This window comes from Crocuta crocuta, unplaced genomic scaffold, assembly GCF_008692635.1.
Source record: "Crocuta crocuta isolate KB4526 unplaced genomic scaffold, BGI_CrCroc_1.0 scaffold249, whole genome shotgun sequence".
In the NCBI taxonomy this organism is placed as follows: Eukaryota; Metazoa; Chordata; class Mammalia; order Carnivora; family Hyaenidae; genus Crocuta; species Crocuta crocuta.
The window spans coordinates 283,564-311,277 of record NW_027533262.1 but is presented as its reverse complement, the minus strand read 5'-3'; the positions used below and the strand labels follow the sequence as shown (position 1 = coordinate 311,277).

Genomic DNA, 27,714 nt, shown 5'->3' with positions numbered 1-27,714 from the left:
AAATTTTCAGCCAAATTCCCAGATACCAGGCAAGGACCAACCTTCCAAACAGGACTTTCCAAGAATGACAGTCTCAGGCTTGCAATGATAACTTTTTCCTGCATATCTTCCTCTACTACTCTACTTCAACCAATCAAGTAGTACATAGTGGAGGCATCCTCTGCCAGACAGGTAGACTGAGGATATGAGCATTTTTGAGGTGTCAGGTAAAGGCCCTAGTTTGCTAGGTCGAATTTTCTGCCATATGCAGAAAATTAGTGATTGGCACCATTCTCCCAGCAACACATTTTCCCTTCTTTGTCAACACAAAAGAGATCGTATAGTGCATAGTAGTAGCAAGAGGAATTCAGGAGTGTACACAGAGTGGTCTAAGTGCATCCCAGGAGGTACACAGTTTATTTTTCTTGGGTGGGGACAGGGACAAAAATTTTTAACTATTTTATTTATTTATTTATGCAGGATTTTTAAAGTTCATTTATTTTTGAGAGAAAGAAAAAGGGGGGAGAGAGAGAGAGAGAGAGAGCATGCACGTGAATGGGGAAGGGGCAGAAAGAGAGGGGAGAGAAAGAGAATCCTAAGCAGGCTCCACACCACCAGTGTGAGCCTGATATGGGCCTTGAACTCACAAACTGCAGGCTCATGTCCTTGAGCCAAAACCAAGAGTTGGTAGCTTAACTGACTGAGCCACTCAGGTGCCCCATTAACTCTTTACTTTTAGTAAAATATAATTTTGAAAAATTTAACTTGTATTACTAGAATGTCAGCTACTTGGAGTCAGGGATCCAGATCGGTGAACATGACAGAGAGGGGCTAGTGTTTTCCCAATCAAAACTGCCCAACACTAGGACCAGAATGCCTTTTCTGAATCTGATATGTGGCCTTCTAAATGCCTGGGTCCTTGCCCAGAATGTGATCGGTGATGGAGGACCTGCACAGCTACTGCTTCTTTCTCAGGAATTTTATCACAGGCCTGGTACATTTGATGTCTGGCCATTTGACATTGTTCACTCAACAGTTGGCACAAAAAAATAGGGCATTTGGGCTGGTGTACTAAGTTCTGCAGATCAAACACCTACTCTAGAAGTGGGAAAAGCCCAAATTGAGCAGTATGACTGGCTTCAAGGATTGGGAAGGATAATTACTAACATTACAAGAACTAGTCCTTTGAAGTCTCAAGTTTCTTAAATAATAAATTTGCTGAGAATGCCAAGAGTTGGGGAGATAGATTGGCAATATCCCATGGCTGTTATTAAGGGCTTTGAGGGAGTTGCATAAGATGTGACCCAGAAGGAGAAGGGTGACCTGGAGCTGCAGGTGAAACTACTAGTTGAATATTCTGGTGGGTGGAATGTGCAACAAATTTTAGATAAATTGAGACCAAATAAATGGGCCATTTCTCTAATCCACTTTCTATAAGTAGAGCAGTAAAGGTTGCCATGTAACCAGGGTGACACTATGTCAACACTATGTAATAGGAGACAGAGAATGTTTTAGGGCACTATGTACAGCAAGAAGAGGGAAAAGTTTAAAGTGTGTGGCCTTTATTATCATCCCCTCTGCTTCCTACTTCCATGAAAGTGATAACCTTTCATCAGACCAAGTAAACTAACAGAATCGCTGGGTGGGCCTCCACAATGACCCACGGAAGGCTATGTGGTTATGGCATCTAGATAAAGAGGCCAAATGGTAGCTGCTAACCAACCCCACCCCACCATGATCCCAGACTTGTCTGATGACTCATGTATTAAAGCTGTGCAATTGCAGATGTTCACAGACACAGTTAAAGCATTGAGAGTATGATAGTGTTTGCTTTGGGGCTATCCAGAGACCCTCCAATCAGACATGGATTATGCTTTACAGCCCAGAAAATAATAAGTTAGACATAGCCATAGACATAGCATAGGATCCTATGGCTATATGGCTATTCCATGCCCATATCACCTGCAGAGTGTGTGGCAATAAAGTGCTGGAACAGGTACCTGAAAAAGACAAATTTCAATAGTCTGTTGCTTACCATGCCACTGGCAGACTGGTTGGACCTCCTGCCTAATGTATCTGCCCGTGGTACATCTACCCAAAGGTTTATCCATTCTTAGCCATATTCTAGCAATCCAAAAACTTTGGGACATAGAAGTATCTGGAGTGGAACAAATACAGTGCAGGACCTCAGCCTGCATACAACTTCCCACACTCCTTTTTTTTCCTACCCTGACTTGATCAATTAGTTAAGAAGCCCAGACTGCATCTTATGTGAGTGGGTGGATGGACACCAACCTAGATACACTATTGTGGTCACTCTTTCTACCTTGTCCCATGTTACATTGCACCTCTAGATGCAGACATTGCACTTCCACACTTAAGCAGACATTCTATTGTGTGGTCACTGCACTTACCATTCTTATGATACATGCACTCATTCTTAGCTCCATAAAAGGTGGGAGAGTGCTGTGGCAACAGGGAAAGTCATGGATCCCAGATAAATTGATTTATGGTTTGGTGGGTGAGATAACAACTTATGATTCTTATTGAATTGCATAATCAATATGACAGTAGCCCACTGTCAGGCACTCACTATCCTCCAGGATCCAGTAGAAAGTTGAGGACTACTTTCATGTTGATAATTGTTATGAAAGGATACCATTGCCACATAATAAAACTCTAAAGGCCTAGGCTGTGATCCTCCTAGTGGGGCATATCAGAAGCACCTTATAGTATTTCAGTCTGCCAAAGGCATTTTCAGTATCATTAGACCTATTGCTAATAAGGTTCAGGAGAAAGGACCATTTGCATCACAGTTTAGATCTACTTATTTCAGACTCTTTCTTAATTCAGATCCATTGAAAACTGACCAGTCTCATGAATTACTTGGCAAATGAGTTGAAGTAGAACAGCTATATACTGTAAATACTGCCTCCAAAGTTTGAGAAGCTACCAAATGTTGAACTTCTTCCTCCCTGATAGATGCAGCAACTCATACCGTTATGCCATTTATACTACTTATACCATTATAACTTATATCAACTCATACCATTATACCACTTTAAAAGAGAGATCCAGAGCACCTGGGTGGCTCAGTCAGCTAAGCTTCCAACTGTTGGTTCCAGCTCAGGTCACGGTCTCGTGATTCGTAGGTTCAAGCACCACATCGATCTCCACGCTGACAGTGCGGAGCCTGCTTCGGATTCTCTCTCTCTCTCTCTCTCTCTCTCCCTCTTCCCCTCATGCTCTCTTTTCCTCTCTCTCTCAAAATAAAGAAATAAACTTAAAAAAAGTTATATTCCATCATGACCTGAACCACTGGACCTCTAGAAACCTTACCAATATGGCAGGGTCCTGAAGTTTACCTCCAATTCTCTGGTATATGTATGTGCTTGTTACATTCTGCTTATCTATTCCAAATCAATATAGTGGATCCATATGATGGTCTTGAGGATATTAGAATGATTAAAATCTCTCCAAACCATATTATGACAGTAAGAGATTTGACATAGTCCTGAAATAAGGTAATAGAGACGTGCTGTTGGTGGTGCTAGGTATGCAAATTGCTTCTGTTTTCTCTTCTATAACTAAAAAGCCAAGCACTTAACAGGTTACAAATTAACAGGTTAATTACTAACTGCATACCAGGTGCCAAAGACTGCGCTAGATTTTTTTCAGCTAAGAAAATATATTTGAAAATGTAACTTTCTTTAGCATTACCATTTTATTCTCCAAGAGCCAATGACTTTTGCCCTAGCAAAAATGCCAAGTTAAATGAGAATATGTTAGGAATCACCAGTTTTGCATGTCTCAGGCCTTCAATGGTGGTACTAATGTCTGGAATTCATCCTGAGGTGTAATTTTCCTTTTAGTTTACTTTCTTTGTGTCTGTGTCATACAGGTTCAGATGCTACGATTTGGCCCTTTCTAGCATAAAAGCCCTATTTGTCCTCAAGGAACCAATACTGGGTTTCTCCAGTTACTAAGCATATCTATTTATACTATACAAGCTAGGACAGGAGAAATACCCATAGGATAGGCCCACCTCTTCTTGGACCTACTATTAGGTTCAGGCTAAACTCTATGAGCCCTATTCTGCTTAGCAGATTATGGTGGCATTTTGGGTTTATAGGCATCAAACTCAAACAGCAAAAACTTAGAATTACTGTCTAAATATTGCCAGAAGGTCTGGTTGTTGTTTTCCTCTCCCAAGGGCAGTGTAAGTCTGGACAAGGGCACTGGTCCCCCTAGGGCAGGCTACAGGGGAAAATTAATAGTATCTTTCTGTTCTCATGTTGCCAGACTCTCTCACTTGAAGTCTGGGAGTTGGTTTGGTCTGGGAGCTAAGTAAGAGTCTGTGAATCTCCACTATGGTAATTTACTTTTCTGCCCAGAATATCTAGACATTTTCCTCCTATATATGTTAAATGGTACCTTAATAGCTGCTTATCATTTACGTTTCTTGGGACCCTGTAGTCAATGAGCCATTACTACGATCACTGCAGTTCAAAACACTGTGTTTTCACTCCATGTCTGTAATAATTGTACCCTTCTACCCCTGCTAGTTTAACCCTATCACCTGACCTTAATTTTAGGAACTTATTGTTCTCAATGAGATCAGCAACTCATTTCTATTGCAATGTTCTCCACCACCATTTCTGGCCGATGGAGGAGAGCCAACACAGAGCTCTTTAAGGATGTTATTGCCTTTCTCCCAAATCACTTTGGTGAAGTCAATGTCCTTTTGTTCCACATGAAGGGATGGTTTGGCAGTGGCAGGGTAGACTGAACCTCATAGATCCATTTCAACTTATTCTTTTCCCTGAGCCTTTAGACTTCTTCCTTTATAGTATTCCAGGAAAGTTCTGACATTCTGACCTCATTAACCACAAGCCATCATTTAATCTAGGCTTCATTTGGCTAACCTAACACATTATTAACAGATGCTGAAGCCAAAATATTAGACATGATACCTTAAGTGAGTGCATTTATGTAGTGAATTTGGCCCTCTCGACCTCTTGATCTAAATAGAACTCATTTTTCTACATGCTTCCTGGGCTCTGGTCAGTACGAATCAGAACTTTGATTATTTTTTAAATTTTTACATTTTTCTATAAAATTTAAAAACAGGAATAGTTTTGATTTATAGAAAAAGTGCAAAGATAGTACACAGAGTTCCTGTATATTCTTCACCTAGTTTTCCCAAATATTTACACCTTACTTAATCATGGGACATTTGTGAAACTAGTATTTTAACATTGGTACTATATCGTTAACTCTACTACAGACTTTATTGGGATTTTCAGTTTTACCACTAATAACTGGCAGTTCTTCTAACTCATTTTGTGTGCACACCATTTCTTGAGGAATCAGGTCTTGTGTTGCTCCATCTGGACTATGTTGGGCCTTGAATGAATAAGGCCTATAATGTTATGGGCCTAGAATGAATAAGAAGTGGTGGGGGTGAGTTCTGGGAGCATCATTATGAGGAACCCAAAACACCCACTATATAAGGGCAGAAAAATAAAAAGATAGCTTCAATAAAAATTCACATTTGAGAAAATGTACAATGGGAAACACATGCACACAAACATAGATATCAAAATCCTGAGCACATATCATATCCTGTTAGATGTGAAAAGCAAAGCAGGAAAAATAAGTCTTACCATTATCCAATATGACAGCTCTCTGAGGTGATGTCGTTTTTACTTTATTTTCCCTGGTTTCTCTACTTTCTAAGAAATGCTCCTTTGCTATTGTCCTCTACAGCCACATCTGAGGGGCCACTGGGAAGGAAGCGTGAAGAGAATAAATTTGTTAAGGATAAAGAGAAAAGATAGAGAAGCAGAAAATAGCTAATCCAGATGTGGGATAACTATAAGCCAGGCCCTGTCACACAATAATCCAGTTAAGTCACAAAAATCCTCTGAGGTAGCTATTACTGTGCCAGTTTTACAGAAGGGAAAGTGAGGCACAGAGAAGTCACTAACTTGCTCAAAGTCAGATAGCTAGTGAGGACAGAACTGGAACTTGAACCTGGGTAGCCTGGTTCTAGGGTTTGCACTTTGGCAATGGGGTAATGTTGGCCTCTTAAAATGAGTTGGGAAGTGTATTCTTTTCCTTTACTTTTTGAGAAACATTGTTTTTATTTTTTCTTTATGTGACAGAAGTCACTGTATGTTCACCAGGACTTAGAGGTTTTTTTGAGAGAAAGGTTTTATATAATTTTTAAATTATGCATATATATTTCTTTATTAGATATAAGGATATCCAGATTTCCTATTTCTTCTTGGTAATTTGTGTCTTTCAAGTGATATGTCCATGTCATCTAAGTTGCAGAATTTATTGATATAAAATTGTTCATATTATTCCCTTATTATCCTTTAGTGTCTGGAGAATATGTAATGATATTCCTGTTTTATTTCTGACATTGGTTAATTGTATCTTTTTTTCCTCTCATTTTTCTTGATCAAGCTATTGATCAATTTTTAAAAATATTTTGGAAGATTTTTAGTCTTTTGTATGATTTATTTTTATTTTTCAGTTTCTTATTTTGTTTTTTAATCTTTATTTTCTTCTTTCTGCTTATGTTGGGTTTAATTGATCTTTAAAATTTCGTCTCTTAAACTTAAGATGGAGGTCTAAATTATTAATTTGAGACATTTCTTTTTTTTTGAATAAACATTAAAAGCTAGAAGTTTCATTTTCTTTCAGCTTTGTGAGATATAATTGACAACATTGTAATATGTTTGTTGATATACATTATTAAAGGATTACCACCTCTGAATTAATTAAAAAAATTTTTAATGTTTATTTATTTTGAGAAAGAGATAGAGAGAGAGAGTGCATGGCAGGGGAGAGGAAGAGAGGGACAGAGACACAGAATCCAAAGCAGGCTCCAGGCTCTGAGCCGTCAGCACAGAGCCCGATGTAGGGCTCGAACCCACGAACCATGAAATTATGACCTGAGCCGAAGTCAGACACTCAACTGACTGAACCATCCAGGTGCCCTTTTTTAAAAAGATTTTTTAATGTTTTTTTATTTTGAGAGTTTATGTTTATTTATTTTGAGAGACCACTGAATTAATTAACACATCTATCACCTAACATATTTACTTTTTTTGTGTGAGAATATATAGGTTCTATTCTTTTAGCAAATTTCAGTTATACAATGTAGTATTAGCAATTACAGTCACCATATTATACAACAGATTGTCACTTACTCATCTTATAACTGAAAGGATATACCAGCCTCTCCCTATACTCCATTACCTGGTTCTGACAACTACCATTCTACTCTCTGTGTCTATGAATTCAACTTTTTAAAAAATTATTATTGTACATAGAGGTGATAAAATGCAGCATTTATTTTCCTGTGTCTGGCTAATTTCACTTAGCATAATGCTCTGTTCTCTAGGTTCATCTGTGTCATTGCACATGGCAGAATATCCTTTTTGTAAAGTCTGAAAAATATTCCATTCTGTGTTGGTATGTCTGTTTGTGCAAGTGATATTTTGTTTATCCATTCATCCATTTACAGACTCAGGTTGTTTCCATACCTTGGTTATTGTAAATAATGCTGAAATGAACATGGGAGTATAACATTTGGAGAAAGTTATTTCCTTTGTATATTAGTATATCCAGATGTGGGATCATATTAGTTCTATTTTAATTTTTTTGAGGAACCTCCATACCATTTTTCATAGTGGCTGTTCCAGTTTACATTCCTACCAAAAGGATTTCCTTCTCTCCACATCTTTGCCAACACTTGTTATTTCTTGTCTTTTTGATAATAGACATCCTAACAAGAGTGAGGTGATAATCTCACATTGTGGTTTTGATTTACATTTCCCTCAGGATTAGTGATTTCATTCACCTTATCATGTACCTGTTGGCCGTTTTTATGTCTTCTTTGGAAAAATGTCTACTTAGGTCTTTTGCCCATTTTATGAATCTGTTTCTAAAACTTTTTGTTTTTATTTTTTAGAAAGAGAGAGAATGAGTGTGAGCAGAAGAGAAGGGCTGAGGGAAAGAGAGAGAATCCCAAGCAGGCTCTGCACCATCAGCACAGAGCCTGAAGCGGGACCTCGATCCCATGAACCGTGAGATCATGACCTGAGCTGAAATCAAGAGCTGGGTGCTTAACCAACTGAGCCACCCAGGCACCTCTGCTCATTTTATAATTGCATTAGTATTATTATTTTTTAGCTAGTAAGTTATGAATCTTGTATACTTTATATGTTAACCCCTTAACAGAGATGGGGTTTGCAAATTTTTCTCACTTTCAGTAGGCTGCCTTTTCATTTTGTTGATGGTTCCCTTTGCTGTGTGGAAGTTCTTAATTTGCTATAGTCCCAATTGTTTATTTTTGTTTTTGTGGCCTTCACTTTTAGGGTCAAATGAAAAAATTTTTCCAAGATTGATGTCAAGGAGCTTACCATCTATGTTTTCTTCTATGAGTCTTATGGTTTCAGGTCCTTATAAATTAAAGTCTAATCCATTTTGAGTTATTTTGGGCTATGGTGTATGATACTGGCCCAGTTTTATTCTTTTGCATGTCGCTGTCCAGTTTTCCCAATACCATTTATTGAAGAGACTGTCCTTTCCTCACTATATAGTCTTTGCTTCTTTGTCTTGAATTAATTAACCACACATGTGTGAATTTATTTCTGGGATCTCTATTCTGTTCCACTTAATAGGTGTCTGTTTTTATGCTAATACGTTACCGTTTTCATTACCATAGCTTTGTAGAGTAGTTTGAAATCAGGAAGTGCAATGCATCCAACTTTATTGTTCTTTCCCGATCTTACTTTGGTTATTTTGGATTATTTTTGTGGTTCCATACAAATTTTAGACTTTTTTTTTTTTTCTATTTCTGTTAAAAATGCTAATGGGATTTTAATAGGAATTGCATTGAATCTATAGGTTGCTTTGGATAGTATGGATATTTTTTTAAAAGTTTTTAAAAAAAATTATTTATTTTGAGAGAGAGAGACAGAGAGAGAGCAAGTGAGCAGGAAAGGGGCAGAGAGACAGGGAGAGAGAGAATCCCAAGCAGGCTCTGTGCTGTTAGCATGGAGCCTGATGTGGGGATCAAACTCATGAACTGTGAGGTCATGACCTGAACTGAAATCAAGAGTCAGACGCTTAACTGACTGAGCCACTTAGGCACCCCTGGGTAGTATGGACATTTTAACAATATTAATTCTCCCAATTCATAAGCACAGCATATCTTTCCCTTTATCTGTGTCTTCAATTTCTTTTTTTTAATGTCTTATATTTTTCAGGATACAGATCTTTCACTTTGGTTAAATTTGTTCCTCAGTACTTTATTCTTTTTAATACAATTGTAAATGGGTTTTCTTAATTTCTCTTTCTGCTAGCTCATTGTTAGCATATAAAAATAAACTGATTTTTATGTCTTGACTTTATATTTTTCAAATTTACTGATTTCATATATTAGTTCTAATCTGTTCTGTTTTTTTGTTGGTGGAGTCTTTAGGGCTTCCTATATATAATATCATGTTATTTGCAAATAGAGACTTCTATCTACAGATTTTACTTTTATCTTTCAAATTTGAATGACTTTTATTTCTTTTTCTTGCACAATTGCTCAGGCTAGCACTTCTGGTAGTATGCCAAATAAAAGTGGTGAGATTAGCCAAACTTGTTTTGTTCCTGATTTTCAGGGAAATGTTTTCAGCATTTCACTATTAAGTATGACAATAACTATTCGTATACAGCCTTTATTTTTTTGTTGTATGTTCCTTCTATACTCAGTTTCTTGAGAGTTTTTACCATGCAAGAATGTAGAATTTTGCCAAATCCTTTTTTGGTATCTATTGAGGTGAGCATGTGATTCTTCTCTTTTGTTAATGTGGTGTATCAAATTTATTGATTTGCATATGTTGAACCATCTATGCACCCCAAGGAAAAATCTCACTTGATCATGGTGTATGATCCTTTTAATGTACCATTGAATTAGATTTGCTAATATTTTGTTTACAATTTTTACTTTTATGTTCATCAGGGATACTGGCCTGTGATTTTCTTTTCTTGTAGTGTCTTTATTTGGCTTTTGTATGAGGTTAATAAAGGCTTCATAAAGTGAACTTGGAAGTGCTCCTATCCATCACTTTAATTTTTTGGAAGAGTTTGTAAAAGATTATTAGTTCTTAGAATTTTTGGTAGATTCACCTGTGAAGCCATGTTGTCCTTGACCTTTTTTGTTGTTGTGGAGAAGTTTTTGAATACTGATACAATATTCTTACTAGTAATGGGTCTGATTAGATTTTCTATTTGTTCATGATTTTGTTTAGGTAGATAGTATGAGTCTATCCATTTCTTCTAGGTTATCTGATTTGTTGGCATATAATTTATTCATAGTAATTTCTTATGATCTTTGTATTTTTGTGTTATCTGTTGCAATGTCTCTTCTTTCACTTATAACTTATTTCATTTAGAAAGAACTTATTATTATATATAATATAATATAACTTATTTCATTTATAATATAACTTATATTATTAACATAATATAACATTTATGACATAACTTATAAGGTTATTTGTCTTGGCAAGTCTAGCTAAAGGCTTATATATTTCTGTTATCTTTTCAAAAAGCCTACTTTTAGAGCCATTGATCTTTTCAGTCTCCCTTTCATTTATTTCTGCTCTGGTATTTGTTATTTTTTTCTCTTGACTAATCTTGGGCTTTTTTTTCTAGCTCCTTGAAGAAAGTTAGGTTAGGCTCTTTTGTTGTGTATGTAACATAGGTATTTGTTACTATAAATTTTCCTTTCAGAACTGCTTTTCATCATCCCATAAGTTTTAGTGTGTTGTGATTCCTTTTTTATTTGTCTCAAGGTCTTTTTGATTTCTCTTCTAATTTCTTCTCTGATCCATTACTTGCTCGGAAGCATGTTGTTTAGTTCCCATACATTAATAAAGTTTTCAGGTTTCGTCTCATAACTGATTTCTAGTTTCATATCATTATGGTTCAAAAGGATGATTGATAATGATTTCAGTTTTATTTCATTTTTTAAGACCTGTTTTGTGCCCAGCATATGCTCTTTCCTGTGGAATGATCTGTATATTAGAAGAACATTAGCTGAAATGATCTATTCTGTTGGACCCCAAGTGTACAGCTGTGAGGATTGCTTCTGCACCATTAAACACTGCTTTATTTTTTCCTATAGTTATTGGGACTTATGAATGCAAGCCCTGTTGGCTATCAGGGCTAGGTGATTTGGGGCCTGGATTTTGGGTTGCAGCTATAAAGGTTGGGATGCTAGTTATATTAACAAATGCCTTCCAGGGAGATACTGGGGACTCGGTTTTGTTGTTGGAATGAGCTGGGTGGTAAAGTGTGAGAACAAGAAGCCAGAGGCACCATAAGAAGTCCTGAAGGAAAGGGATGGAGCAGCAAGGAACTGAAAGGAGTTCCATTCCCAGGTCAGAAAGCCATCAGGACTGCTCGTTCTCTCCAGAAGGACATCATACGGGTGCCAGGCCAGGGATAAGAATGTTTTGTCTGGCGCCAGATGTACTCATGATTCAGTATGGAATACACTGCAGGTGCATGTCCTGTCAAGATGCCAAATACTATGTTGTATGTGCTTGCTATTATCAGACAAATAGCAAAATAAAAGAGGCTTGAGCCAGGAGACGATGCTTTGGCTCCTGGAGAGTAGTAGCCCCCTGATTCTTAATTGTCTCATCACTGCAGCTTCGGGACCATCTCTCTGTCACTAAAGGTGAGGGATGTGTCCACTAGTTCCCCTAGTCTACATGGAAGATAGGAGCCAGTCCCTGGATGCATGTTAAAGTAGAAGCTGGATCCTGAGGCAACAGCTTCTAAAGTATCCCTTTTAAGGAACACTGTGGGGAGGGGGGGCAGGGGATGGGTGTTTTTGCCTGCCCCCTTTGCTTTGAGCCTTAGGGGAGCTGTGGCAAGTGATCATGTACACACTTGTTAAGAACTGTTTCTTTGTAAGCTAACACAAGCCAGGTTGGTTATCAGAGCCAAACAATTTAGGGTCCCATCCCTCAGGCACCTGTAAAAGGGGGGCCTCCAGACATTTGTACAATCTCCATCCAGTGAGATACTGGCAGCCTCATTTTATGGTTGGAGGAAGCCAGGAGAAGTGGGAGCCTTTGCCTGCTCCCTCTGCACTGAGCCTTGAGGCTGATAGCTGTGGTGAATGTTCATGCACCATTTAAGAATTGCTTCTTTGTTTGCCTTCATCCCATGGATCTTATGGATGCATGCCCCATTGGCCCTCAAGAGCCAGGTAAGCTGGAATCCTGTCCTTTGGTCAGGAGTCTTAAAGGTGGGTGCTAGATATATGACCAAAATCCCTCACTTCTCAGGGAGAAGCTGGAAGCTGGGGGTTCCCTCTTGTTTATCCAGTGCCGTGTCAGGGTGGGGTTTATGGTGAGAATGTGTCTCAAGTTTTCCTAGCCATCTTGATGTGGGTACCTTCTCATGTGCCCAATATACAGGAGTCAGTCAGTTGTTTCCGGATTTCTTTCAGAGGGAATTTCTCTGTGTAGCTTTGGTGCATCTGTGGGAGGAATGAAGTTCAGGAGTCTCCTGTGTCATCATCTTGATCCTTCCTCCTCTTTCAAGTTCTAAGTACTATTTTATCCCCAAAATTTTGATACCTTGGTTTTTACTCTCATTCAGTTCAAAATATTTTCTAACGTATCCTATAATTCTTCTTCGACCTATGAGTTATTTAGATGTAACAAGGAGAATATACTAGTGTGTATATGAAAGAATTGTTGTGAAGAAGTGAATAGACCATGGTAGAAGTAATGTGCTTAAGAATAGTGCCTGACACATTATAATTGTTATGTATCAGCTATTATATTCCACCTCCAAATTTACCTTTGGGTTTCCTCATTCTCTTTTAAGGAGGGTCTAAATTCTCTTATTTCCGTTACTATAAACCCTGCTTACTTTTTCATACTCCTTTGTTACTACTAGTGTGAAATAGGAATGCTTTCAAGGGCCCAGGTTTTCTTACGTTACTAACATATAATTGGTTTCTTTAATTAGCCAGACTCAGTGGATAAGAGAGAGCCACAATTTGTTTTTCTTTTTTTTCAAAGTTTATTATTTATTTTGAAAGAGCATGTGCTCATACACATGAGGGAGGGGCAGAGGGAGAAGAAGAAAGAATCCCAAGCAGGCTCCATGCTATCAGCACAGACCCCAACATGGGACTCCATCTCATGAACCCTGAGATCATGACCTGAGCTGAAATCCAGAGTTGGTCACTTAACTGACTGAGCCACCCAGGAGCCCTGAGCCACTATTTGTTTTTTGCAACTTCTGCTTTCTTTAGGAGCAGCCTGCCCATTAAAATTATGTGGCCAGATTTGTAGCAACATGGATGAAACTCAAGGGTGTTATGCTAAGTGAAATAAGTCAGCGAGAGAAGGACAGATACCATATGTTTGCACTCATATGTGGAACAGGAGAAACTTAACACAGGACCATGGGGGAGGGGAAGGGGAAAAATAGTTAAGGAGAGGGAGGGAGGCAAACCATAAGAGACTCTTAAATACTGAGAAGAAACTGAGGGCTAATGGGGGTGGGGAAGAGGGGAAGGGGGGTGATGGGCATGGAGGAGGGCACTTGTTGGGATGAGCACTGGGTGTTATATGGAAACTAACTTGACAATAAACTATAAAAGAAAAAAATAAATAAAAATTAAAAAAATAAAAAATAAAATAAAAATACATGGCCAGAATAAGAAAAAAAGAAAAGAACACAGATGTGTGTTTTTTGTTTGTTTGTTTGAAAACCTTGTTGATTTGTTAATTGACTTTTTCAATCAGAAAAGTTTACTTTGGCTACCTTGGAATATATTACTCATAACAATTTCAAGTTAAATGACTCTCTCCTCAATGAATTTATTTTTTTTAATATTTTAAAAATGTATAATTTATTGTTTGGGAGACAGAGAGAGAGAGAATGCACATGTGCATGCATGAGCATGAGCAGGAGAGGGGCAGAGCAAGAAGGAGAGAGAGAATCCCAAGCAAGCTCCCTGCTAATGGCAGGGCTTGAACTCACCAACTGGGAGATAATGACCTGACCCAAAACCAAGAATTGGACACTCAACTGACTGAGCCACACTGGTACCCCTCAAAGAATTTATTTTATACATAAAAGATTTTTTTTTTTACTAAATGCTGTTTCCAAGAGTTATTCCTTTTCTCTCGTCAACATTTTAAAACATCAAACAGAACTGAATGTGCCTCTTGCCCAAACTAATATATTCAAAGCTAAGATAACATGAAAATGTTGGAACTTCGGCTGCACACGAATATGCTGCAAAAGACTGTCCTCCATGTTGAATAAAGATGCTAAAGAAATAGGACAAAATTCTCTGTCCCTAAATGAGGGAATAGGACTTCAGGGAAGGGAGTGGGCACTGAAGGGCTCTTTGAGACTTTTCGATCCTGAACCCTGTTCCTGTTTGTCTAGATACAAGTGCCGACCTGGTGATGAGACCTTTTGGACTTTTCACACCTAACAGCCAACCTCTCACATTTTGATACAGGTTTCTATTCTGTTCTCCATGAAAGGTTTTAATTTCTAGAATAGTATTTTCAACAAGAGTTTAGTATCAGATTAAACAATTCTGTTGGCATAACTGAGCACAAAAATCTGATATGTTCCCTCCCAATAGCAGTGATTACTTTAATGCAGTTGTTCCATTCATAAGAAAGTTTTATAGCATAGTAATGAAATCAACAATATTCTGCAGTTGAATATAACTAATTCTACTGCCATAAATTTTTCATTTGAAGGCTAAGTCCTCATCAAGATTTATATCCCAAAGACCTACTCCTTGTAAAAATGTCTTCATTGATGCTTTTCCCTTTATTAATTAGTAATGTTAATTAGTTGAATAGTTTTTTTTAAATTTACAAAGCTAAAGGGCAGATTGTCACCAAGTTGTTGGCAGCAAACATACTGTCACTCTGCCTGTCCTCCTATCTCATTATTATTGTTTTTGTTCAATTTATAAAAATGCCAGTGAGCCAGCAAAAGGTGCCACCCACTAATAATTAGGCAAAATGAACTGCCAACGTATGATGGGAAAGAAATCTTTCCAGGGAACAAAACATTATATAGAATTTTTGTTTGAAAAATTATCATTCATGATATTTGGTCCTAAAGATAATTGGAGATTTTCAACTTTTTCTATATTCATAAAGGTAAACACTAAAATTTTTATTTGATTTTATTCTGCTTTATCAATTTGACAGTTGCAAAAGCAAGAAAACTACAGTTTGCCACATTATCTAGGATATATCCGAGAAAAAAATCTTTAAGTACTTCAATTAATCATCAGAACATGAAGTATGATGCAGGAACTCTTGATGACTCCAAACTCTTTCCAGATATCCAAGGAGGTCAAAGTCATTTCTGTAATTATGACATGTTAATTATTTATAAATTGTTTTTCAGTGCTCGCTTCGGGAGCACATATACTTATAAATTGTTTTCATGGTAACAGTAGGATTAAATTGTCTATAAATGATTTTTATAAGAGTGAGATATTAATTGTGCTTTGCTCACTCATTGTTACAAGTGACCAGTGAAGTTTTCCAGAGGCTTCGTGATGTATCATATCACAGTAGATTGAATGTAGAAACAGGTATGTAAATCTATCTCTCATTTATAAGGGACAGACATTAAAAACTCTTGTAGAAATGTAAAGTACTGTCATCTTCTTCATTAATTTTTTAGAGAAAATTTTCATAAACATGTTAATACATAATGGATCTATTATTTTTTAAATGAATTAATGATATTTTAAATTTCTGTTTAATTTGTAATGTAATAACTATCAATAGTTACACAATGGACACAAAAACCTCTTTTTGAAGTCCTTAATAATTTTAAGAGTGTAAACAGATCTTGAGACAAGAGTTTGGGAACCACTACTTGATCCAATTGCCAAGAAAACTCCCTACTTTCATCATTCTATCCTAAGAATTGTGCACTTGAATTTTAACCTAACATCCTTACTCATTTTAATGACCTCAACTTCATTTCTAGTTCATGTATTCTGTGCCTCCATCCACTCCCTAATTCTAGATTCAGTGTATGACCAATTAACCTTAGCTCCTGAATTTAGAGTTCTGAATACCTGGAGTAACTTGGTGACTACAGAGGCAAGATTCTTTGAAAAGTATGAGAAGATAAGAGTACAAAGGGTGAGCTTCAAAGAATTGTGATTTTATAACCGGTACCATTTCTCTTGTAACTCTTATATTCATGTAACCAAGGCAACAAGAACTGATCAGAGCTAGAACCTTACCATTTATGGATGGTCTATAATATGTCAGATATTCTATTTGTTACTTTGTCTTTTATTTTTAATCCTTACAGTTTGGACCTTTGCATAACTGATTCATTTCATAGGTGAGGAAACATAGGTTTGGAAATGATTTGTTCAAGGCAACACAGCTAGTTTGCAGAGTTAGGATTCCTAGTCTGGCCTGATTAGTGCCCCGGCCAGGTGAACAAAAGGTGTCTTTCAATTCTGTGTGTGTGTGTGTGTATGTGTGTGTGTGTGTGTTTTCTTTGGATTTTACAATGAGGGAAGTCTGGACCATAAGAGACATTTAATAAATATATATTTTTTTGTAGAATGGAGGCGTAAATTTGACCCAACCTAAGAGTTAAGTTCTGCTTAGCAGTTTAAGGATTCTTTCTCTTTTCTCTCAGATCGTTTCAGTTCTCTGATCAGAATCAGAATTTCTAACTGTTCCCTCTGCTCATAAAACCATTGTAATCAGAGATCTTTTTTAGCATGAAGAGTCACTGACCTTTCAAGGGCAGAAAAAATTAATGAGTAAAGACAAGCTTGTTTCTTCCAGAATGCAAATTGGAATTAGTCTAAGAGGAACTTAAAAATAAATGGCTACTGGAGACTGAAGAGCTATTAGGAATAAAGATCAATACCCAAGTAGGATTTTTTACATTACATGAAATATACATCTTGAATTACTTCCCCACGCCCTCTCCTGTAAGGAAATTCTATTTTGCTTTCATTGTCTATTTAGAACAATTTGGTTGTTTCAGTTCTGCTTTAACAATCAACGTAAAGTACACGAACAGTTTCATGTCATTAACTTTCATCTCTATTTGCCATTATAACTTGAAACCTGAAAAAGTAATGGTTATCCTTTGAGAAAGTACTTTGCGTGACTTTTCTATGTCTGAAAGATCACAGGAAAAGGAGGGAATAATTCACACAAATCCAAACTGATATATTTTAGCTGCTACCTATTTACTCATTTTATTTTCAACAGGAAAAGACTAATTTAAAGCAGTTACATCAATAGTAGTAGAGGAGTAACACGAGCCAAATTGTTATTAGTCCCTTTCTTCTTTCTTTCTTTCTTTCTTTCTTTCTTTCTTTCTTTCTTTCTTTCTCTCTTTCTATTTGTATTTATTTCTTTAATTACATTTTAAAAAATTATATCCAAGTTAGTTAACATAGAGTATAATAATGATTTCAGGAATAGAATTTTGTGATTCATCACTTACATATACCACCCAGTGCTCATCCCAACAAGTGTCCTCCTTAATGCCCCTTGCTCTTTTAGCACATCTCCCAACCCCAAACCCCTCCAGCAACCCTGTTTGTTCTCTGTATTTAAAGGTCTCTTATGGTTTGTCCCCCTTTCTGTTTTTATATTATTTTTGCTTCCCTTCCTTTATGTTCATCGATTTTGTATCTTAAATTCCATATATGAGTGAAGTCATATGATATTTGTCTTTCTCTGACTTATTTCATTTATTTATACACTCTACACTCTAGTCGCATCTACACTGTTGCTTATGGCAAGAGTTCATTCTTTTTGACTGCCAAGTAATATTCCAGTGTGTGTGTGTGTGTGTGTGTGTGTGTGTGTGTGTGTGTGTGTGTGTGTGTAATACATTTTCTTTATCCATTCATCCATCAATGGACATTTGGGCTTTTTCTATACTTTGGCTACTGTTGATAGCACTGCTATATACATTGGAGTGAACGTGCTCCTTTGAAACAGCACACCTGGATCCTTTGGATAAATACTTAGTAGTACAATTATCGGGTTGTAGGGTAGTTCTAGTTTTAATTTTTTGAGAAACCTCCATATTGTTTTCCAGAGTGGCTGCACCCATTTGCATTCCCACCAGCAGTGAAAAGGAATTCCTCTTTCTCTGCATCCTCACCAACATCTGTTGTTGTCTGAGTTCTTTATTTTAGTCATTCTGATTGGTGTGAGATGGTATCTCATTGTGGTTTTGTATTTCCCTGATGATGAATGATGTAGACCATTTTTTCATGTGTCTGGTCACCATCTGGATATCTTCTTTGGAAAAGTATATATTCATGTCTTTTGCCCATTTCTTCACTGGATTATTTGTCTTTTGGGTGTTCAGTTTGATCAGTTCTTTATAGATTTTGGATACTAACCCTTTACCTAGTATGTTGTTTGCAAATATCTTCTCCCATTATTTCGGTTGCCTTTTAGTTTTGCTGGTTGTTTCCTTTGTTGTGTAGAAGTTTTTTTTATCTTGAGGTCCGAATAGTTCATTTTTGCTTTTGTTTCCCTTGTCTCTGGAGACATGTCAAGTAAGAAGTTGCTGTGGCTGAGGTCAAAGAGGTTGTTACCTGTTTTCTCCTCTAGGATTTTGACAGCTTCCTGCCTTATGTTTAGGTCTTTTGTCCATTTTGAGTTTATTTTTGTGTGTGGTGTTAGAAAGTGGTGGTCCAGTTTCATTCTTCTGCATGTCACTGTCCAGTTTTCTCAACACCACTAATAAAAAGTTTAGTCTGATTCACAGTAAAAATGATTAAGGTGGCATATGAAAATAAGTTCAGAAAAATCTAAACAATTAAGAAAATAGCTTTTAAAAGTATTTTCTGATTTAATATCAATTTTTTCTATATTTTCTTATTCAGAAATATTTTTATAGCTTTTATAATTATGAAAAATAAGATTAGTGTCAATTTTCTCTGACCTCACCTATTAATTCGTTGTACATATTTTATGATGTGTATCACATTTAACTTCCTGTGCACATTTCTCCCATCCCTCACTAGTGTGCAAGCTCATAAGGTCAGAGAACCTGCTGTTCATCTTTGCATCCCTCACCAAAAGCAGTATAGTGCTTTGCATGTTGTATATGTCCAATAAATATTCATAGGAATAAATTATTACTCATCATACATGCTAACGTTTCTCTCACAATTTTAATCTTAGGTCTATATTGGTTTCTCTAGAGAAACCTAGAATCTAGAGCCTCAAATTTAATGGAGACTTGCTTAGATTTTATTAATTTGTTTATTGATTTGTAACCTTTAAATGAGTGTTAACATAAAGTGCAGGGAATCTTCTAAACAATGATTCAAATTGGTATTATTAGTATTGTCCCTGTCAATTACTTTTGCTGAAATAAAAGTTCTGTTCTTTGATCATAGCCTGGAGATTGCATCTCCTGTCATATTTTTGAAGATGGTCTAGAGTCACAAGAGAGTGAAAGTGAATAGGTATGTCAGACAAACCTAGTACTTTTGTCATTTGGACACAAGTTTAATGGATGAACATACCTTAAATGTAGGATGAAATAAAGTATAACTAAAACTGGGCAGAAAGTAAACACAGTATTTGTGTCAGGAAATATATTTCCTTTAATGAAAGCTGATGAGGATATGCATTACTTTTTTTTAATGGGAAAATCCCCCAGAACTAATTTTCATATATTGTATTTTGGAGACAGTTTAGGGACAGGAGTAAGGTATCCTCACACTGCAGCCATCTTGACTAAGCCACTAGTGTTTATATTTTGGGAAACGTGACCTACTATAAAAATACTTCTGTTGTCAAGAAGAGTGATAGGACAGAAGCAAAGAAAAGTAGTTTTCCTCATGAGAAGAGAAAGTAGGAGAATAAAGTCTCGACTGCTTATCATTTGTTTTTTCAGGACAGACACAGAGCCAGATGACCTGCTGTCTAACAGCAGCCTAAGCACCATGATCAAGAGCAGGGTCACAGGAGAATAAGACTGACTCAGGTTTGAATCCCAGCTATGACATTGTAGCCTTGGACAAATCAGTTAACTCCTTTTCTCCTTATCTGTAAAATAGTCATAATGATGCTTTCATAGATTCTTTTGAGAATTACAAAAGGCTATGTTTTTAAAAAGCCTGGTACACAATAAAGATTCACAAGGGTAACGAAAGAAAAAACAAATTTGTTCTTTTTATAAAAACATTCCTTCAGCAGACAATTATATTTCCTCATGCTACTTTAGCTTACTAAAAAAATCTCTTTTGTTTTTGTTTTTTTGGAGAGTGAGCGAGAGACAGAGAGAGAGCAGGAGATGGGGCAGACAGAGAAAGAGAGAGTCTCAAACAAGCTCCACTCTGAGTATGGAGGTGGGTCTTCATCCTATGATCCTGAGATCATGACTTGAGCCGAAATCAGGAGTCAGATGTTCCACCGACTGAGCCTACCAGGTGCCCCAAAATATCTCTTAAGACTCTGCAATTGTCATCGAAACGTACTCTACTCTAAGAAACCACCTATGTTCTACTACTTCTTTGAAGATGAATTAATTCAAGTCAGATGGGTATCATACAGAATAAAATCATACACACATAGTATTCTTGATTTCAAATCAGTTTGTTGTAAAATATATCACATGCATCCAAAGCAGCAGCACTTTATTATTCCCTCACGGAACTGATGAAATCAATTTTCAGAAACTAAAAAGTAATAAAACTTCAATCCTGAAATTTGGCATATGTACCAAAATGTAGCACATTGTGAGCCTGAAACAATCAGCAAATCATACCCATTTCCTTACTGGGAAAAGAAGGAGTAAATTGCCTACTGATTGTGGATAGTGGTGTGGATAGCAGGTAGTACAGAATTTTATCTAGAAGCGTAAGTTATCCTTATGAATACAATTCCCAGTCTTGGATCCTTTGTGGAGGTTCAGAGTGAGGGCTGTGGAGCCTGTATATTACTACTTATCCCTTTATCCTCAAGTTACAATTAAAACTGAATAATAAGGGCATCTAGGTGGCTAAATTGGTTAAGTATCTGACTTCAGCTCAGGTCATGATCTCACAGTTTGTTAGTTTGAGCCCCACATTGGGCTCTGCACTGAGTATGGAGACTGCTAGGGATTCTCTGTCTCCCTCTCTCTCTGCCCCTCCCCATCTCACATACACACACACTCTCTCTCTCTAAGTAAATAAAGAAAACTCTTTAAAAAATGAATAACCATAGACATTTGAGTCAAACAGGGGTCAAGACACTAACATTATTACTGATAATGGGCTATGTCAGGGATAGACATACAGTTTTTAATATTTAAGAATAATTGCAATATATTACTGCCTAGTCCTTCTGTTAGTTGACAGTATTGTCAAGTGCCTGAAGAGATTCCTTGGGAACTAGAGGTCTCAGGGTCAAATACACTGTGTTCTCATGTTCTCCCACATGAGTATATTTAGCGATGAAATCAGCTTGAAATGAACAGTAAGAACAACCTTAAAGGGGAGATGATGTCATCACCCAGCAGTTGTATCCCTTCATTTCGGTGATGGGGTTTGTCATGTGCTCACTGTGTGCAAATGTCTCAGGGCTTTAAAAGGAAGTATATTTTTTTCATGATAAACATAGGCACAAAAAGGAGTAGAAAACAAAAAATTGCTTGTATGACTACCACTCCAATATAATAACTATTAGCACATTTAGTTTTTACAAATCTGTCAAAATATTGAAAAAATATTTTTATTTTTTCTACTCGAGAATCATAATGGAAGTGTTTTTAATGTTATAACATAATCTTGATAAATATATACTTAATTACAGTGTAGTACATAATATTTTACTAAAAGGATTTAGCGTAAGTTATTTAACCAGTCATCCAGTGGTTATTTTCAGTTTTTAAACTTGTTTCCAGATTCCCCTTTGCTAATTTAATAATTTAATAATTTAATAATGCTTGCTGATGTATCATTTTGCATAGAACCTTTGCTGCTTTATATTTGTTAAGATAGATTTTTAAGAGTTGAATTTAGGGCCCAAGGTATATTTAGGGTCAAAGTATACTCTCACAAGACATTTTTTAGTAGGGGGCAAAGAACTTTCTCCTAATAAAAACCCAATCAGATCTCTAATATCTGGTGCCTGAAGGTTGTTCTGAGAAGCTATATGTTAGGAATGCCAACAGGGCATATAAGACCTATATATGGAAGTTGCATTCCATTACTGATAATAACCCCCACTGTTACTAAGAGAAAATGTTGACCTTTGATGCTCTTCTGATGCACTAGAGAAGTTTAACAAAAAACAACATATTTTCAACTTGATAAATTCTTTAAGGAATAAAAGGGAAACTAGCATTTGTTGAGTGTCGTCTTGGTCCAGGGCAGTGTTTCCATTTATATATATATTATTGTTGTGTGGTAGGGACCCCTCCCTAAGGAGAGAGAAAAAGAGGAGAGAAGACTTCAAGGTCACCTAGATACGCACCTAGGTGCCTACATCCCCCATGACCTTGTAAACTGAGGACAACTTAATCAGACTGCATGTTTCTGTGTGTTACCATATGTGGGAGACAAAGAAATAGAAAATGTATTTAAAAAAAACTATGCCAGATGATGTGGGCCACTCAGTTCTTTAAGTACAAACCCGACTGAGTGATGCTGGCATGAATAAAGTTGCTTCCTGGAAAGAAAAGCCTTGGTGTCACGACTCTCTGTGCAAGAATCCTGCTACCATTGGAGTTACATGGTAGGGTTTGCCTCAATTTACCCCACATCTTTTTTTCCACTCTATATTTGTGGTTGATAGAATATAGTATCAGAGACCTGAGTATAACAGCGATACAGATTTTAGCCATGTTACTGGTAAAACTGGATTAAAAGATGTGAAACACCTCAAATTTCCTTCCAAATCTTTGTAATACCTAGGTCTGTCTGTCATTTATTTACTTGCTTCCAAGTGAGAAGCTGGAGTTGAGAAAGCAGGCCCTCTTGGTCTGCTTGTTGAAAGATTAAAAACACAGGAGGTAACTGCGTAAGAGAACAGGAGAGCCCCAGAAGACAAAAGGCAGTCTCCACATGGCAATGCAGTGGCTTGCCTTTTAGTTATTTTGGACCAAAGGAGAACTGCCTTTCTATAAACTGATCCGGTCACCCACTCCTCCTGTCCTGACAAGGGGGTGGTATAGAAAACATGTGCCTTCATGGAAATATGACAAAGGGAACTAGCATCTGGATCCTTTACCTTCCCAAATTATTACAAGTAGTCTTCAAAAGAATATTATAAGGATTATAATCCTCTTTGTAGGTAAGGAAACTGAAGTTCAGATATGTTAAACAATTCTCAAGTTCACATAGCCAGATGGTAAGTGAGCCCACATTCAAACCCAGACCCCAAGGCTCACATTCTTTTCATTGTGCTGTTGAGCACTATTGTCTTCATGAGGCTTACCGCACCCCTCTCCCATTCCTATTTTAATAGAGACTTTTTAGAGACATATGTCTTACCACGGAGAAGTAACTCTCATGGTGGGAATTTCAGATGTCTTGGTAGACCAGACAGAATTGAGGTTTGGGCAGTTTGGTCTTTGACATTTCTCAAATGATGAATCTATCTGTAAATTTTGGAACAGCTATAGCAATCACAACTCTATGTAAGGAGACTTCCTGATTGCTCTTACACCTGGGTAATTTTCCATGGATTGCTTATGCATCTAATATGTGAGTAGATGAGATATATTCTCCTTTAGACAAAGAGCAGGCTTGCTTTCTGGTTGCTGTACAAGCAGTGCATTCCCTAAGCTAAGTGTTCCTCAGATGCAACATAAGCCCACTAGAGCACAGCATCCTTTTGAACATGTTGTATTATTATATTGTGTGATATTGCATAAAAGTAGCCATATATATCACTGAAGTAGAATTGAGAGTCCAGAAATAAACTCATACATTTATGATCAATTGGTTTTCAATGAAGGTGCCAAAACAGTTAAATAGGAAAGGAGCAGTCTTTTCAACAAGTGGGGCTGGGACATACAGCATACATCTACCCACATACAGTAGAGTGAAATTTGACTCCTACTCACACCATATACAAAAATGAACTCAGAATGAATCAAAGTCCTAAATGTAAGAGCTAAGTTACATATATAACTCTTAGAAGAAAATATAGGTATCAATTTTTGTGAGGTTATATTAGGGAATAGTCTCCTAGATATTTGGATATAATACCAGAAACAGAGACAACAAAAGAATAAAATGGATAAATTGGACTTCATAAAAATTAAAAAGTTTGAGTCTTATCAAGGAGATGAACAGGGGTGCCTAGATGGTTTAAGTGGTTAAGCGTTCTACTTTGATTTTGGCTCAGGTCATGATTTCGTGGTTGTGGGATTGAGCCTCACATTGGGCTCTGTGGGGAGCATGGAGTCTGCTTGAGATTTTCTCTACCTTTGCTCTTTGCCCTCCCCTGCACGTGTGTGCACTTTCTCTGTCAAAAATAAATAAATAAGCTTAAAAAAAAAAGATCAACAGACATGCCATGGACCCTGCCCTTGGAGATGTGGGAAGGGTGCTAGATGATGCCTCCTTACACCAGAGCTTGGAAGAGACTTTCTGCTGGCAAAGTGAGTTCAATGACTGAGATAAGGTACCCCACCTTGGGGCCTCATAACCCAATTCAGACTAATCTTCTCTGTGAAATAAATAAATTAGAAAGAAAGAAAGAAAGAAAGAAAGAAACAAAGAAAGAAAGAAAGAAAGAAAGAAAGAAAGAAAGAAAGAAAGAAAGAAAGAAAAGAAAACAGGCAACACCGGGAATGGGAGAAAATATTTGAAAAATATATATCTGATAAGGTTCTAGTGTCCAGAATATAAATAAATATTATAGCTCAACAATGAAATGACAACCCAACTAAAAAATGAGCAAAAAATATTACTCCAAAGAAGATCCAAAACTAGTCTGTAAGCACATAAAAAAATGCACATCATTAGCCATCAGGTCAATGCAAATAAAGTCAGAGATACAACTTCACATCCACCTGGATGGCTAAAACAAAAAATGATAGTAACAAGTATTGACAAGGATGTAGAGAAATCAGAACCCTCACTGCTGGTGGGAATGTAAAATAATGCAGCTACTTTGTAATGGTTCCTCAAAAGGTTAAAACATTACTATATAATCCCATAATTCCACTCTTGGATATATACCTCAAAGTGATGAAACCATATGTACATGCAAAAGCTTATACATAAGTGTTCATAGCAGCGTTAATCACAGTAGCCCAAAGGGGAAACAACCCAAAAGTCTATCAACTGATGAATGGATAATAAAATGTGATATATTCATACAATGGAATATTTTGGGGCCATACAAAGAAATGAAGTTCTGATACTTGCTCTAACATGGATAAACATTGAGAACATTATGCCTAGTGAAAATGTGTCCAACACAAAAGGGCACAAATTGTAGAATTCCATTTAGATGAAATGTTTACTGTAGGCAAATCCTTAGAAATGTAAGAAGCTGCCAGAGAGTAGTGGGGGAGCTACTTTTAAGGAGTATGGAGTTTCTTTTTGGGCTAATGAAAATGTTCTGGAACGACATAGTGGTCATGGATGCATAACTTTGTGAATTTGCTAAATATCACATAATTGTACAATTTAAAAGGATAAATTTTATGGAATGTGAATTTTATCTCAATTAAAAAACAAAACAACAATAAAGAAAAATGTGCTAAGCCACAGTCCAGAAACAGATGAGTTGGATAAATGGCAATTATATGACAAGGCTTCTATTTTTTCTGCCTAGGAAAGGAAATTTGAAAGAGAGCTGAAAAATGAATTTATGAAAAAACTAATAAATTAGGTAATCTCTGATTAGGTAAGATGTAGTCATAGATATCTAGAAAAATATAAATTATCTGAAATGGCCCAAGAAGAGGTAGACATGTTTGCACTGATTAGTATGTAGGAAATTGTTGTAGGTTAACCTCAAGCATGGTTAAATACTAACATGCTATTTCTGCTTCTGTAAATCCGCTTGGCAAGCTTGTACTTCCCTGTTCTGGCTGACCACACCCACACCCTGTATGTAAGGTTACAGAACACCACGTCACCATTCTACCCTGGTAGTCTATCACATAGTCACTACCTCACGGCTTCTCAAATGTCGAATAATGGTTGGTCATTTCAAGACAAAGAACCTAAAATTGATAGGTCTCTGCCAAAACTAACACCTGAGTGTCACAATGCAATGGGTTCCCATAGTATGCTGTAGAATATAATTGGCTAAATAAATAATGACATATTCTGTCTTACTGAGATCCATAGAAGCTCACTGCTACCTTTGTTCGGAGTCATTCTCTGCATTTCTCCATGAGATCAGGTTTGGCCCGGCCGTAAATAAAATCTTGCCTCGCTTCTATTGGTTGTTTGGTGGTCTCTTTGACAATCACCCTGTTTCAGAAATGGGAAAGGTTTTTAGAGATAATCATAAAAAGTCACCAGGTCCAGATTGTTTCACATCTGAATTCAAGCTACCTTTCAAAGGACATATAATTCCTCTATTATTGACTATTTCAGACCACAGAGTTTTTAATACAATTAAAAACTAGTTCATGTGTGCATGCAAAATAACCACAATTAATTTTTTCAAAGACAACCTTAATGCTGAATACTAGTAAGAATCAAACAAAATGGGTATGAATATACATGAATGTGCATACAAATATCATAAAACACTAGCAAATTAAATTCAGCAATGTATTAGAGAATAATAAACCATCAACAAATGATTTTTTTGGTTTTCAGCATTGAGAGATAGGGTTTTTTAAAAAATGTTTATTTATTTTGAGAAAGAGAGAATGCAAGTGGGGGAGGAGCAGAGGGAGAGGGAGAGAGAATCCTAAAGAGGGGTCCACGCTGATGAACTATGAGATCATAAACTGAGCCAAAATCAAGAGTCAGACACTAGGTCAATTGAGCCACCCAGGAGCCCCGAGAGAAGGTATAATGTTAGGAAATCTATTAATGTAAAACATTATCTTAGGTGATTAAAGAAACATCATGTGATTATATTAATGGATGTTTTTCACTTTTTGGTATTACTGACATATTTGGAGGGTATGTTTTAATTATTTCTCACCCCAGTTTGCAGATAGCTTCTGGACTACTCAAAACATTTTCCAATCCATAAACCTGTAGAGAGAAGACTCAGTAAAGGAAGAGTATGGAGAATCTTCTACAGTTTTTCTAAAAACGCAGGTTGTAAAGGCCAGTTAAATCAAGCTCAAATTGGTTCAAATCAAGCTCATTATGTAGTACAGAATCATTATATGATATATGATGATTAAGATTGCTCTAATGACTAATGGAATAGACTTTGTGTCTTATTAAAATGCAAATGATCTTCGCGGGGTAATATACTCAGCTTCATTTGCCAGTTACAACAGAGACTGTTAGGGAAGTGGAGAGGAGGAAAAATATATTGGATACTTAAGATGGGAAGAAAAGTACACCATCAAGAAGGCAAAAGTACGTTGGGAGATCAATTTTACTGACCTAATAACTTTGGCTTGTGGTGAGTCCTTAAGGTCTATGCTCCAATCACAGGGGCCTCAGTGAGAAAGGGAAGGGTATATTCATAGGATGAACAGATA

At 36.7% G+C, this 27,714-nt stretch overlaps 1 long non-coding RNA gene across 3 annotated transcripts in view; it reads right to left on the bottom strand.

Annotated features, from left to right (window-relative positions):
* Positions 1-3,324: 3,324 nt before the first annotated feature.
* Positions 3,325-27,714, bottom strand: part of LOC144217832 (uncharacterized) — a 58,668-nt gene continuing 34,278 nt past the window's right edge. For 2 of the 3 annotated variants that reach the window (XR_013330969.1, XR_013330968.1), the window contains 3 exons: positions 26,401-26,512; positions 5,646-5,765; positions 5,252-5,417 (listed from right to left, as the gene is read on the bottom strand). This is a non-coding gene — a long non-coding RNA (uncharacterized LOC144217832). Of the gene's footprint in view, positions 3,494-5,251; positions 5,418-5,645; positions 5,766-26,400; positions 26,513-27,714 lie in introns of those variants that run through there. The other variant, XR_013330970.1, reaches the window with a different exon arrangement.